The 13,741-nt window shown below is 40.8% G+C and overlaps 1 long non-coding RNA gene across 2 annotated transcripts in view; it reads right to left on the bottom strand.

Moving 5' to 3' along the window:
- Positions 1-13,343, bottom strand: part of LOC148133148 (uncharacterized) — a 45,973-nt gene extending 32,630 nt beyond the window's left edge. For both annotated transcript variants that reach the window (XR_015746522.1, XR_015746521.1), the window contains exon 1: positions 13,194-13,343. This is a non-coding gene — a long non-coding RNA (uncharacterized LOC148133148). The remainder of the gene's footprint in view (positions 1-13,193) is intronic.
- Between the last annotated feature and the right edge of the window lie 398 nt (positions 13,344-13,741).

Raw genomic sequence — 13,741 nt, 5'->3', positions numbered from 1 at the left:
AATCCCCATTCCCTCTCCAACCCACTAACCTGCTTTCCAGCTCCGTTGCCTTGTGCGGGGCAACAAAAGAAGACTCAGCCGATTAGCTGGGACTCGGGAGGCAGTGAATAGATGGGGGTGGGGCCAACCAGAGGTGGTATTTACTGGTTCTCCGAACCACTCAAAATTTCCACTACCGGTTCTCCAGAACCTGTTAGAACTGGCTGAATATCACCTCTGAGCACATTCCATATGCAAATCACCAGTAAGGAAAATGCCTCAGGTGGTCCATTTAAATGTATTGGCATTAAGTTCTTTAACCTGAGAAGAGCATTGGGCCTCTCTTCTTTTAAGACCATTTATAAATATCATGGACTATACTATTCTACTATTTATATCATACTGGACACCAAGGCATTTGTAAACCAGTAAAATTATTTTTGTTTTGGAAAAGTCTGATTTCACAGTTACATTACAGATTGCTTGCAGAAAAAGCCCTGACCATATATTGTAATTTTATCTCAGAATGTCATTAATACATGGTATTCAAATGCAGACATACATATGTCAAGAAACTGAGACAAAAAAGACAATGAAAAGATGGGAATAAAGAGTTTGAAAATGAATCAGAACATTAGTGTGGGGACTGGTAGATATTTTTTTTAAAAAAACTTTTTATTTATTATTTTGTCTGGTCCAGTATCCTACGTCATCATAAACAGGGGTCCCCAACCGCCGGTCCGCGGACCGGTAACTTCATGTGAACAACCCTTATCGGGCCGCTGGTTGCTGGCGCCGCCATCTTTTTGGTAAAAAGCGCTTCTGGTGAGCTTTTCCGGGTGAAAGCTCACCGGGCGCTGTTTCGTTATCATAAAAGATATGGCGGCTAATGCGGTGAGCTTTTCCGGGTAGAAAGCCATTTCTACCCGAAAAAGCTCACCAGAAGCGCTATGCGCATCATCTTTTATTGCGAACAGCGCTTCCCGGTGCGCCACCGAAGCGCCTTTTCGTCATAAAAGATGGCGGCGCCCAGTTGACGCCGATACCGGGCCGCGGCGCCCAGCTGATGTCGGAACCGGGTCACGCGGCGTCGAAAAGGTTGGGGATCCCTGATCATAAAGATATGACACCAATTATAAAATAACAACTTTGAACTTATAAAATTATAAATAGGCTAAAGGTTTGGAATAAGATTTTGAAATTAATTATAAAGAATCCTTCTTGTGGGAAACAGATTTGTTTGGATATTTGCAAAACACAATAAATATGATTTTTTTAAAAAATGGATACTAGAGGGAATTAAAGATTTTAGTAAAAGAAAGATACACAATTAATGTATATTGATTAACTAACTGGAACTTATAAAATGACCCAAAATACTATCACACTAAAAATACTGAAGGACTTTTGAAAAGTGGAATGAGAAGTTACTACCAACACTGTCAATAGCAATGTTTGTTTCTATGGAAAATCTGTCACCAAAGTATGTTACGGAAAAAATGGCAGATGAGGAACAAGTTTTATTTGAGAAGCCAGCGATGGCATCAAAAGAGGGTGTACAAATGGCAGGCTATGAGTACAACAGGCAAAAGGATGTCTCACTAGACGTACAAAATAGGTTGATGTTTTAAAAATCAAAAGATAAACAAACAAACAAACCAAGAGAGTGACCTGGATCATGTTTTTATATTTGATTTACAAAAGAAGCTTGTTAAAACTTTGAAGAATGTGGTAAGAAGGGGCAAAGAAGAAATGAACTCAAATTCTACAACATTATTTGAATGGACTAAAGCAGGGTTGTCAAACTCATGTTGTCACGGCAGCAACACGTGATGTATCAGGACTTTCCCCGTGTGATACATCCGGCCAGCGATCTGGGAGTTTGACAGCCCTGGACTAAAGACTGAAACTGGAAGGAACATAAAGTTGGTTTATATGATCAAGGTTAAAATGAGTTATGTTATTATTTTTTGGTAACCTCTAATGGACTTTCTGCTTACTAAAAAGATTATGCTTTATGGATTTGTCTATTGAGAAGAGATGAGATATGAGATGAAGAGATCATTGATTGTAAATTAAGAGTGAGTGAAGAAGAGTGTGATGGAAGGTTGGAAGTAACTTTTTAATACATTTCTTTCTCTTTAACATATTCTTACTTTTACCTTTTTCTCTTTTTCACTTCTTTTTTCTATTCCTTTTCTTTCTTCATTAGATTTTATTACTATAATTAGAATCCTTAATAAACACATACAAATACACATTCTTTACTTCAGGGGTGGGATTCAAATTTCTTTACAATCAGTTCTGTGGGAGTGGCCTAATTTGTGGGTGTGGCTTGGTGGTCATGTGACTTGATGACTGGGCATGGCTTGATGGTCATGTGACTGGCTGGGCATGGCTTGTATGTAAATATTATAAATATTTATATAAATATTGAATTTTTTATAAAAAAGAGCAACTTTTACCCAGATTGAGGCAGGCAGTTTGAGTTGCTCACAGAATCACAGATTCAGTCAGAGATCTATCTTTCTGCAATCAGCTACTTGAATCTGTCACATAAAATTTGCTTGCAACAAAGTCATAAAATTTTCTAGCAAGCAAACTCACAAAATTAACTCACAACATACTATGTATGTAAATATTGATTTTTTTATTAAAAAAGAGCAACTTTTACCCAAAATCAGGCAAAGCAGGCAGGCAGATTGAGTTGCTCACAGAATCCCAGATTCACTTAGAGATCTATCTATCTGCCATCGGCTACCTGAGTCTGCACTGAAAAATAGAAGCTTAGGTCCTAAGGAAGGTTCAGCTCTGCTTTTAGATTAGCTAGAAAGCAAGAAATGCAACAATTTCCTGCTTTCTAGCTAATCTAAATATCCTGGCACAGCAGAACAGCTGATGGTCAGGGAAAAATAGCAACTTAGCGGGCAAGTTTCATGGCGCGCATGCCAGGTAAGGAGTGAGGAGGCGGGGTGGGGTGGGGCCAGCTAGTGGTGCGATCTGCCCATTCTCCAGCAGATAGAATCCCACCCCTGGTGAGAGTGCGTTTTGCGCATGTGTGTGGACCATTTCCAAAAAATCTCAGCCGTGCCGCCCAGACAGCTGACAAGCGCTGCGTGCAGGTGCGCAGCATTTCAAACTCCTCTTCTTTCCTGCTTTTTCAACCTCAGCTGTGCCGCGCAAAGCAGCTGAGGTGGAAAAAGCAGGAAATAAAGGACAGCCAAGAGCCCGGGCAAATGGGTGGGCCAAACAGCAGCAAACACAGAACCGGTTTGGTGTCTGCTGCTCTTCAGAGCTACCGGTTCTATAGACCTGGGCCGAACTGGTAGCATCCCACCCCAGTTACAGTTTATCTGTATCTGCTCTGATTTCGGTAGAGCATAGTCATATGGTCTGTGATTCATAATTCTCTCCCCTCCTGCCCTTTTATGGGATTTCAGATTGTATACATCAGCCATTTTTGTTTTCCATTATTTCACATCCCTCGGCAAACTAAGTCAACCATATAAGCAGCATTGTTTAGATACACAGTTCAGCTTGATTCTTGATTCTTTCTTCCCCAACAGGAAAAAGAAAAAGAACCCATACTCACTTCCAAAATGAAATAGCTGAATGAGAGGAGGAGGAGGAGGAGGAGGAGGAGGAGGAGGAGGAAAGATAGCAACATGTTGCTGGGATTATAATTTTACCTTTTCTGAAAAGAGCTACATATGGGAGCAACTAATCTAGAAATACATGTTAATTCAATGCTGTCTTCCAGACCAGGGGTCGCCAACCTTTTGGACCTCAGGGACCACCAAACTCCTAATTTTAGATCCCAGGGACCACTAAATGGTTCTGTGGACGTAGCCTAATTTGTGGGTGTGGCTTGGTGGTCATGTGACTGGCTGGGCATGGCTTGTATGTAAATATATATATTTATATAAATATTGAATTTTTTATAAAAAAGAGCAACTTTTACCCCAAATCAGGCAAAGCAGGCAGGCAGATTGAGTTGCTCACAGAATCACAGATTCATTCAGAAATCTATCTATCTGCCATTGGCTAGCTCAGTCTGTCATATAAAATTTGCTAGCAAGCAAATTCACAAAATTAACTCACGACACACCATGCATAAATATTGATTTTTTTTTATTTAAAAAAGAGCAACTTTTACCCCAAAGCAGGCAAAGCAGGCAGGCAGATTGAGTTGCTCACAGAATCACAGATTCATTCAGAAATCTATCTATCTGCCATTGCCTAGCTCAGTCTGTCACATAAAATTTGCTTGCAAGCAAACTCATAAAATTTGCTAGCAAGCAAACTCACAAAATTAACTCACAACACACACACCATGCATGTAAATATTGAATTTTTTTTATTAAAAAAGCAACTTTTATCCAAAATCAGGCAAAGCAGGCAGATTGAGTTGCTCACAGAATCATTCAGTGATCTATCTAGCTGCCATCGGCTAGCTCAGTCTCTCAAATTTGCTTGCTGTGTGTCTGCACTGAATTTGCTTGCAAGCAAACCTCCAATCCTAAGGGAGGTTCTGCTGTGCTTAGCTAATCTAAGTCTCCCGGCACAGCAGAACAGATGATGGCCGGAAAAAGGAAAAATAGCAATTTAGCAGACAAGTTCGCCGGGTAAGGAGTGAGTGGGCGGGGAGGATTCCCGCAGGCCATGTGGGCTGAGCAGCCTTGTGTTTCTGCGCAGCCTGGATTAATTGCTTTGGGGGGGGGTGCTCTGGGGGTAAGATTTCTCTGCAGCCCACCAAAATTTTATCACGGCCCACCTGTGAGCCGCGGCCCACCAGTTGGCGACTGCTGTTCCAGACAATAGCAGCAACAAGAAAAGTATGTTTACAATTAGTTAGTGTGGCCCTAGAATCTGTTCTCAAGTTCTATGGACCCGATAACATTTATTAGTGTTTTTATTCATCCTAGTTGGACCTCTAATGCACTTCTGTACTCCTAAATTAACATTTTGTGGCTTCAGTTATATTATGTGGGATATATTGTGGGATACCATTTTCTGGGCTCAATTCAAGACTCCCTATAGCCTGAGCAGATATTAATGTTACTATGCCAGGAAATCCTCATTTAAAGATGCTCCCCTCTTGTCAGAGATAAGTGGAGTTTTAGAACAAGGGAAAAAAACAGGAGATGGAATCTCAATTACACAAAAAAAGTGCTCCATCTCTCAATTTTTCATTAATGCAAATCATATGACTATGAAAATCAGATTCTCCCTACACAGTTTAAAATATATTCAAATTATTTCCATGAGAATTCTTTTATGGCTTTATAAACATTAGAAAATGTAATTTTTCCACACAGCTTAGCAATTATTTTTAGTTCTAGTACATATTCTCCTCAAAGGTGGCACTGCTCTTGGAAAAAGGCCTCTCCTGAAGGCATACAACTTAAAAGATAGAAATAAAACTGTCCATTACCAAATATCAATACAGAGCTGTTTCTATCCTATAGCTTTCATGTGTTTTCAAGCATATTTGTATTAATGTTTGAATAATTTATGATGTGAAGGCTCAATAACAGCATTTTTTTCTGTAAAATTTAACAAATTAAAGTCCCAGCCATGGAGTCTTTCCAGTATAAATAATAAAAGATAATAAAAGATAATAAAAGATAATAATAATAATAATAATAATAATAATAATAATAATAATAATAATAATAATAATAACAACAACAACAGATGGGGCCACAAAATAGACTCAGTAATAAAAAATGAGAAAGCTAAAAGTGCGCTGGGACTTTAGAATTCAAACAGACAAGCACCTGTCATGTAACACTATAGACTTAACAACTGTAAATAAAAAAAAATAAAAAATACTGGACATGGCACTACCTGGAGATAGAAGTGAAGAACTGGAGAAGAATAACAAAATACAAAAACCTACAAATAGAAGTAGAACTATTGTGGCAAAAGAAAGCAAAGATAGTACAGGTGCCTTAGGCACAATCCCAAAACATCTGGAGCATTACTTGAACGTTATTGATGTTGACAAAATCACCATCAGTCAATTGCAAAAAGTAGCTTAAAACAACAGAATAACAGAGTTTTAAGGGACCTTGGAGATTTTCTAACCCAACCTCCTGCTTGAGCAGGAGGCCATATACCATTTCAGACAAATGATTGTCCAATTTCTTGTTAAAAGCCTCCAGCAATGGAACACCACAAACTTTTGAAGGCAAGTTGTTTCATTGTTCTAACTGTCAGCAAATTTCTCCTTAGTTCTAGGTTGGTTCTCTCCTTGATTAATTCCATCCATTTGCTTCTTGATCTGCCTTCAGGTATTTAGGAGTATAAGCTAACTCCCTCTTCTTTGTGGCAGCCCCTTAGAGATTGGAACACTGCAACTGGAACACTTTCATTAAACTACTCTTTTCCTGCAACTGTTCTTTATATGTTTTAACCTCCAGTCTCCTAATCATCTTTGATGCTCTTCTATGCATGCTTTCTAGAGTTTCAACATCTGTTTTATATGGACTACAAAAGTGTAGCCTTACCAAGGCATTATGAAGTGTACTAGCACTTCATTTGATCTTGATTCTATCCCTCTGTTAATACAGTTTAGGATGGAGTTGGCTATTTTTTGGGGCAACGGCAGCACACTGATTGTCCACTAGGACTCCAATATTATTTCCACAGTTACTACTATTGTGCCAGGTGCCACCTATTCTATACCTGTGCATTTGTTTTTTCTTGCCTAAATGTAGAACCTTCAGTGGTTTTCTCACCACTGACTTTCACCTTGTTAAATGGGCCCAGTGTTGGCAACACCTTCTGTATCTTGAGCCTATCTTTTGGAGTGTTGGCTCTTCCTGCCAGTTTGGTGTCATCGGCTTTTCTTGGAACAGCCTATTTCTTTGTGACCATCCAACAACATCTGCCTACTCCTGATCCTCAGCAAGGACTTGACCAATGGATAAAATACCAAATCCAGTCTAATGGCTGACTATACAGCCATTAATAATAAAATAGACAAAGAAATGAAGAAAATGAAGAAGCTAAAGTACTCTGGGTCGTTAGTATTCAAACAGACATCTGCCACACAAGTCCCCAGATTTAACAATTGTTTATAAGAAAGACAAAAGAAGTGTGGATAGTGGATATTGCAATACTTGGAAACAGCAGAAGAGAAAGCACTGGAGTTAAATCACAAAAGCAGAAATATAAAGATCTACAAAATAGAAATAAAACAGCCTGGCTGACTGTATGACCATCCATAGTAATATATTATCAAGAATAGATAATAAAAGATAAATACTGATGAAAGTATTATGCAAATAAGTGCTTGCTTATTATAACAATGTAAATTATATAATAATGTAAATCATTATTTTCATATTTATGCAAATAAGCACTTACTAATTTTAAAATCCTATATGTATTATTATTTGAATGCAATCTAAACTAGGATCCACACGTGTTTTGGATTACATCTGGAAGGAATCAGGTTGCCTATACAAGATAATCTCTGAGAAAACAACATGCAATTCCAAACGCTCTGCCTGCGTTGGCAAGAGATCAAGTCATTGACTCCTCTCAAAGCCTATATTTCTGAGTGGCATCAAACATGGAGCAATTCTCCTCAAATTAGTGCCTAAACTGGCTGGAAATTCTGAAATACCATGATATGTAGAATCAACTTTTGGAAATGCTGACCTAAGAGAAAAATGGGGTTTGCAGGCACTATTCTATCATAGCATATTCTTCTATTAAACTGCATCTGCTACCATCCTGTATACCATATAGTTAGAGGAATAGCTGAAACAAAGCTTCCTTTACAATTTTGTATATATACTTTTGTTTAGTATAAGGGATGCTCTAATAATTTATTACTCAATTTAGAGTAGGCTGTCCTGTATAAACCAAGTATTTTTGAGCAAGGTTGTGCAAGCATTAAAGGGGGCACTATGCAAAGGATTCACTGGTATGAAGAATCATTTTCCCTCATCATTTCCCCCAAATACTGAGGCCCCAGCCATGGTTTCTGGAAGACTCATCTGCACAAGAGCTTTCCTAGGTTGTTTCACAAGCAGATGTGTGCACAGCTGCTTTGCTGACAGTCCAAGTAGGAGTGTTTCAATGTATGCAGACAACTTAAGAAAGCCTTCAAAGCAGATTGCCCTGAGCCTTCTAGGAAATGCAACATTTTGAAGAGAAATGCTTGTTCATGCCAACATGCTTTGCAAAGTGCTCCCCCCCCCCCGAATTTATTTATTCATGATTAAGAGAAAAGCAAAAGTAGCATTTTTATGTTCGCAGTAATTGAAAGCAATTGCTTGTATTGTGCATAGAGTCTACCTCTTTGTTAATTATTAATATGACAAATCTGTAACATATTGGAGAGAAGTTGTCAGAATTTATCCTTGTTCTAAGGGAGGAACCACCTGCTGTTAGTGAAATGCTTCTTTGTATGGGATGAGATGTTTTGGTTGACTTTGGATTTAGATCTGTTGTTGTGATTGCTAAAAGTTTCTATAACTGCAAGGGTTATGACAGAAAATGGTCCGTGCTTCTTTGTTGCCCAGCATTACTGTTAAAATATTTTGCTACTGCAAACACAATTGATTGATACAATATCGTTCTCATGATTATAGTGTGGATATATAAATTTGCAAACGTAAATGGTCAACCATTAATCGAGCCCTTAACCTATTTCTGGAGGGAGAGTGTAAGGGAAGAATGAGACAGATGAAATAAATGGAGGTAACTGACTAGTCTGTGTAAATCGCTGGTGGGCAACTAAGGAACAAAAGTCCAGAAAATATGCTTCTGCAACTCAGAGAGAAGATATAGTATGGAACTTCTAAAATAACCCTCTTCAGGAAGAGAAGAACTGAATCGTTATAGTCACAAGAATTTAAAATCCTGTTTTTAAGATACAGCTGCACTAATGTTTTATTGTCCATGATACATTCCAAGTCATAGCATTCCAAAAAATATAATGATGAACCATGCACTTTTGACCTGCCTAATATTATCATTTTTCTTAAACTGTTGTGAGGGGAAAAAATAACATTTTTTAGAAGATACTAAATTTTCTTCTGGTTAATATGCATTTAGTATTCCTGCGTTAATGCAACACAGATAACTCAAGAAAGTCTCAAAGGTGGTACCAAGTATTTTATTCATCTCTTAAACCTGTAAATGTGCTAAAGATTTAGCATTGCTGTTAATGCTGAACAAAAGAATACTATTACTAACAGCAACAAGTTCAACATCTTTAAACTTTCAACATGTTTATTTAGATCAGGTAAGAAGCATTGAGAAGGTGATTTTTTTTAAAGATAGCAAGCTCAGCATTTTGAGACAGGCTGAATGAATTTTCTCCTCTGTAGTGATTCTACTTAAAAGCCCCTAGTTTAATTGAATCCTAGTTTCACACAGTTAAAGCCGTGATTTCCAATGATGTTGAAAGACTATGGCTTTGTTCACCCCAAACAATGTGGTCTAAACCAAGTGGGCCTTCTCTGTCATGGCACCTGCCCTCTGGAACAGTATCTCCTGCAAGATATGTACAGTCCTCAGCCTGGCCCTCTTTAAATTAGTCCCTGAAATCTGACTCTATCCTCAGATCTTGAATCAAAGTGGGTGATGGACCCTTGGGCAATATTCTGTCTTTTAGAGCAGTGATCCCCAACCTTTTTATGCCGCGGCCCGGTACCGGTATTAGCTGGGCGCCGCGCCAGTACCAGCATCAGGTGGCGCCGCCATCTTTTCTTGATGAAAAAGTGCTTCCGGTGACCTCACTGGAAGCACTTTTTCATCAAAAAGATGGCGGTGCGCTTCGGTGAGCTTTCCGGGTAGAAATGGCTTTCTACCGGAAAAGCTCACGAGCGCTGGCCCTCATCTTTTTGATGAAAAAGTGCTTCTGGTGAGCTTTCTACCGGAAAAGCTCACGGAAGCACTTTTCGTCAAAAGATGGCGGCGCCAACAACCAGCGGCCCGGTAGGAGTTGTTCAGCGGACGGTGCGGTCCACGGACCGTGGTTGGGGACCCCTGTTTTAGAGGATTTATTTCCCACTCCCCTGGATTTTCCCATTGATTTTTTTAAACCAATTTTTATGTAGGTATTATATAAACTTCCCAGAGTTATAAAAGTCTGGGGTGGCCTATAAATCCAATCAATCAATCAATCAATTAATCAATCAATAAACCAATAAATGTTTCACTGAAATCAGCAGGGGATTATTATTTTTTTTGCTAAAAGTCACAATGATGGCCAGAAAAGTCTATTTTAAAGTCTTGCAGGAATGGGGCGGAATTATTGTTCCTAAGCAAATGCTGATTAGAACATTTCCTTTTTAGGCTCTGGCAAAAGGGAAACCGGAAGACCCTCCTTAAACGTTTGTGGCCTTGATGGAGAACTTGTTTGGGTTAGGTTGGATCAGGGTACTGGAGAACTTCCAAGTTTGTGCCAGGAGAAATTGGGGACTGACTTCATTCTGAGTATCAGTTCATCACAAATCAGAATGGGTAGAGCAGGGGTGTCAAACTCGATTTCATTGAGGGCCGCATTAGGGTTGTGTTTCACCTTGGGGGGGGCTGGATGGCGTGGCCGAGGTTGGCGTAGCCAGCTCGATGTCACTCGTGTTGGGGGCACCTGTGGTGGCCTGAGCGCTCTGCCAGTGAAAACGGACAGAGCGCAGAGACACAGCGGGCTGTTTCCAAGGCGGCCCTACAGGCCAGATCAGAGCACACTGCGGACTGGATTCGGCCTGCTGGCCTTGAGTTTGACACCCCCGGGGTAGAGTTTCACTTATCCTAGAAACTCAAAGTAACCCATAGGAACCTTAAAGGAAAACAATAGGAGACTCCTTGTCTCTAGTATCCCAAAAAGAAATCCCAGAATATGAGTTGTTGGCCAAATGCTATCCTCAAATATGTATTGTAAAAATCATTTATTATTTACTACTAGCATTAAAAAGTTCTGAAACTAAAATACATAAAACAGACAAAAATCTCATTGGGGAATTATCAATTTGTGTTACAATTATATTGGGGAAAAACATTATGAGCAATCCTCAATCTATACTGCTTAAGATTTGTACCAGTGAGTTGCTCTAATCTCCAATCTGAACTCAACAGAACCTGTCAGCCTGGATAGGGTTGTACAGCCTGACTTCCATTGGAACATAAAGCTTCAGAAAGTATAATTTATAGAACCTATGAGCTTTACACTTCCAGAAGATTAAATTAGTCAATCCTAAAGGAAATCAACCCCGAATGAAGCTAAAGCTCAAATACTCTGGCCACCAAATGAGAAGAAAAGACCTTGATGTTAGGAAAGATTAAACGCAAAAGGAGAAGATGATGTGATAGTTAGAGAGTATTATTGACACAAAGGACATGGGTTTGGGCAGACTCCAGGAAACAGTGGAGGACAGGGGCTTAGTGTGCTGTGATCCATGGGATTGTAAAGAGTCAGGCACGACTTAGCAACTGAACAACACCATGAGCACAGGCAAATAAGCAATGTTTTTAGTACAACTTAATGTAAAAAAGTTGGAAAACCTGGATAAAGAAGGCTCCAACTAGATTCTAACCTAAGCTTAACTATTCAAGCAGTCTGATTATTAACCAGATACCTCTGGAAAGCCCCAAAACAGAACAATACAGGAAAGTTATATTTTTCTTCCTACTTCCCAAAGATGCATTCCTACTGATCCTGGCCATTTTGAGTTATGAGTCAGCTTTCTGGTTCTAAATTATGTTGTGGAAATGACATATGAGATAACTACCAAATGATCTACATGTGGAAGGGGCTTGTGCTGTCTTAAAATGCTACTCAAAACAAAATTTAAAGCATGTACTCTGCAGCAGGTTCTGTCTTGTAGATCTCAAAATTCTAGCTGAGAATAGAAAAAAATGCCAGAAAAATTTGATTTCTAATCACTTTTACTACATAGATATTCTTCCTACATAACAGCAGCCTTGCTTTTTCCAAGCACCTAGAGGAAACCTAGACAGGAGCTTATTTAGGTAGGCATCAGTTCTATAATCTGTATATGTTGTTACGCTCAGAGTCCTGCATTCAATAAAAACCTACCCTCAGAACCTCCATTTCATCATACAACATGCAAATTCAAGACTAAAGTTACTTAAAACACAAAGGAACATAGAATGTGCCATGTAAAATGAGACTTTTATCTGTCCAACACAACAGTCCAGCCACATTGGTCCGTTAAGAGGGCCGCTCCAGGAGATTCTGCGGCCAAAAAGACAAGATGGTGCCTGTTTCCACTCTTACGGACAGAAGCCTTCAGAACTGGCAGCAACTCTTATTTTCCTTATCAACACAAGAAGCTTCTTGGAGACTTTCTGTCTGTCTGCCCCATCCTGGTCCACGAAAATGAAAGGCACCATTAAGACCCACTGAACATCCCCTCCCAACATTTGTTGCCTGAAGTAGTTTCCTTATCCTGCCCAATAGTTTATCCATTGTTTAAAGGAAGATCTCAACCATTGCCAGGATCAAGGACAAGGAGAAGAAATCATTAAAGCCACGAAACTTTCCGCCTCTCCACAGGTCTCGTTCAAGTTCGCTTGTTGACGGAAAGAGGTAAGGGAAGAAAATAAAGGGGAACAAAATGTTGCTGGGTGTACATGATTGAACTAGTGTAAACATCTAATTTCACCGGTGTTAAGTAGAAGACAGGCACTTTTAAAAGGAAAGGTGAAAGGGGCGGGGTAGGGTGGGGTGTCCCTCCATCTGCTCTACCAGAGGTCTCTCACAAAACACGCTCATCAGCGCTTAGCAACCAACCTAGGGAGGGTGAGAGAAGGGGGTAGCTCCACCTACATCACCCCCAAGCTCTATCTCTCTCTCCCCCCTCCCCAGAAGACAAGGATGTCTTCAGAAACGTGGGGAAGAGGGCGGGGAGCGGAGCCGAGTGGCTTTTACTCCGAGCTCCCCAAAACGAATCCGAGAGAGGCGTCTGGTGGAAAAAGAGCCACGGTTTTCTGATTTTATTTTATTTTTTATTTTTTTAAAAGCAGACAGAAAACCCGCGGGAGGCGCGCGGCCGGGACGGTCCACGGGGGAACATGCTGAAGCCGATGACAGGCGCAAGGGTGACTTCTGCCACTTTCCTCGAGCATCGCCCCGGGGGTAGCTTTCTCTGTCCCCAGCCAAAGAGACAGGAGTAAAGGAGGGAAGGGAATCCGGGGAGAGAGGGGTGGGGTGGGGGAAAGGCACTTACTTGCTCCCATTGCCCCGAAGGTGGAGTTTTCAGCACGGCTACAAAGGAAGCCTCCTCCCCGCCGCTTCTCTTTCTTTCTTTCTCTCTCTCTTTTTTTGGTCCACCTTACTTTGCGCCCCCCACCTTTCTTTCCTCCCTCTTTTAGGTACTTTTCTCAGCGCAGTGAGCAACCCCAGCTTGGAAAAAAGTGAGCCTGCCAGCAAGTACCTGCTGCAGCTGGGGAGGGGTGGGGTGAGGAATAGACTCAGAGCCCCGGGCTCTCCAAAGCTTGAAAACAACAGCGTTGGTCTCACTGGCGATGGCAGGAGCGACGGCGCCCTTTCCTCTTGCCCACGTGAATCGGGAGCGGCCCCGCCCGGGCTCTGGGGACCAAAGCAGCCCTTGGGCAGGCGATGGAGTGCCGGAGGGGAAGGCCGGCTGGCGAAGGGCGTTGCTCTGCTTTAGGAGAAAGCCGGCGTGGAGCGCTTGCTGCGCCCGCCCTTTCCAGACTCGGCTCGAACGGGGCGGATACTAAGTGCGCGCCCGAGACAGAGATGCGCGCAAGTATT

This window comes from Notechis scutatus, chromosome 1 (assembly GCF_049901735.1).
Source record: "Notechis scutatus isolate UNSWTSFEM ecotype Mainland chromosome 1, rNotScu1.2, whole genome shotgun sequence".
NCBI classification, from domain to species: Eukaryota; Metazoa; Chordata; class Lepidosauria; order Squamata; family Elapidae; genus Notechis; species Notechis scutatus.
The sequence above is the reverse complement of the archived record's forward strand: the minus strand, read 5'-3'. Positions and strand labels throughout refer to the sequence as shown.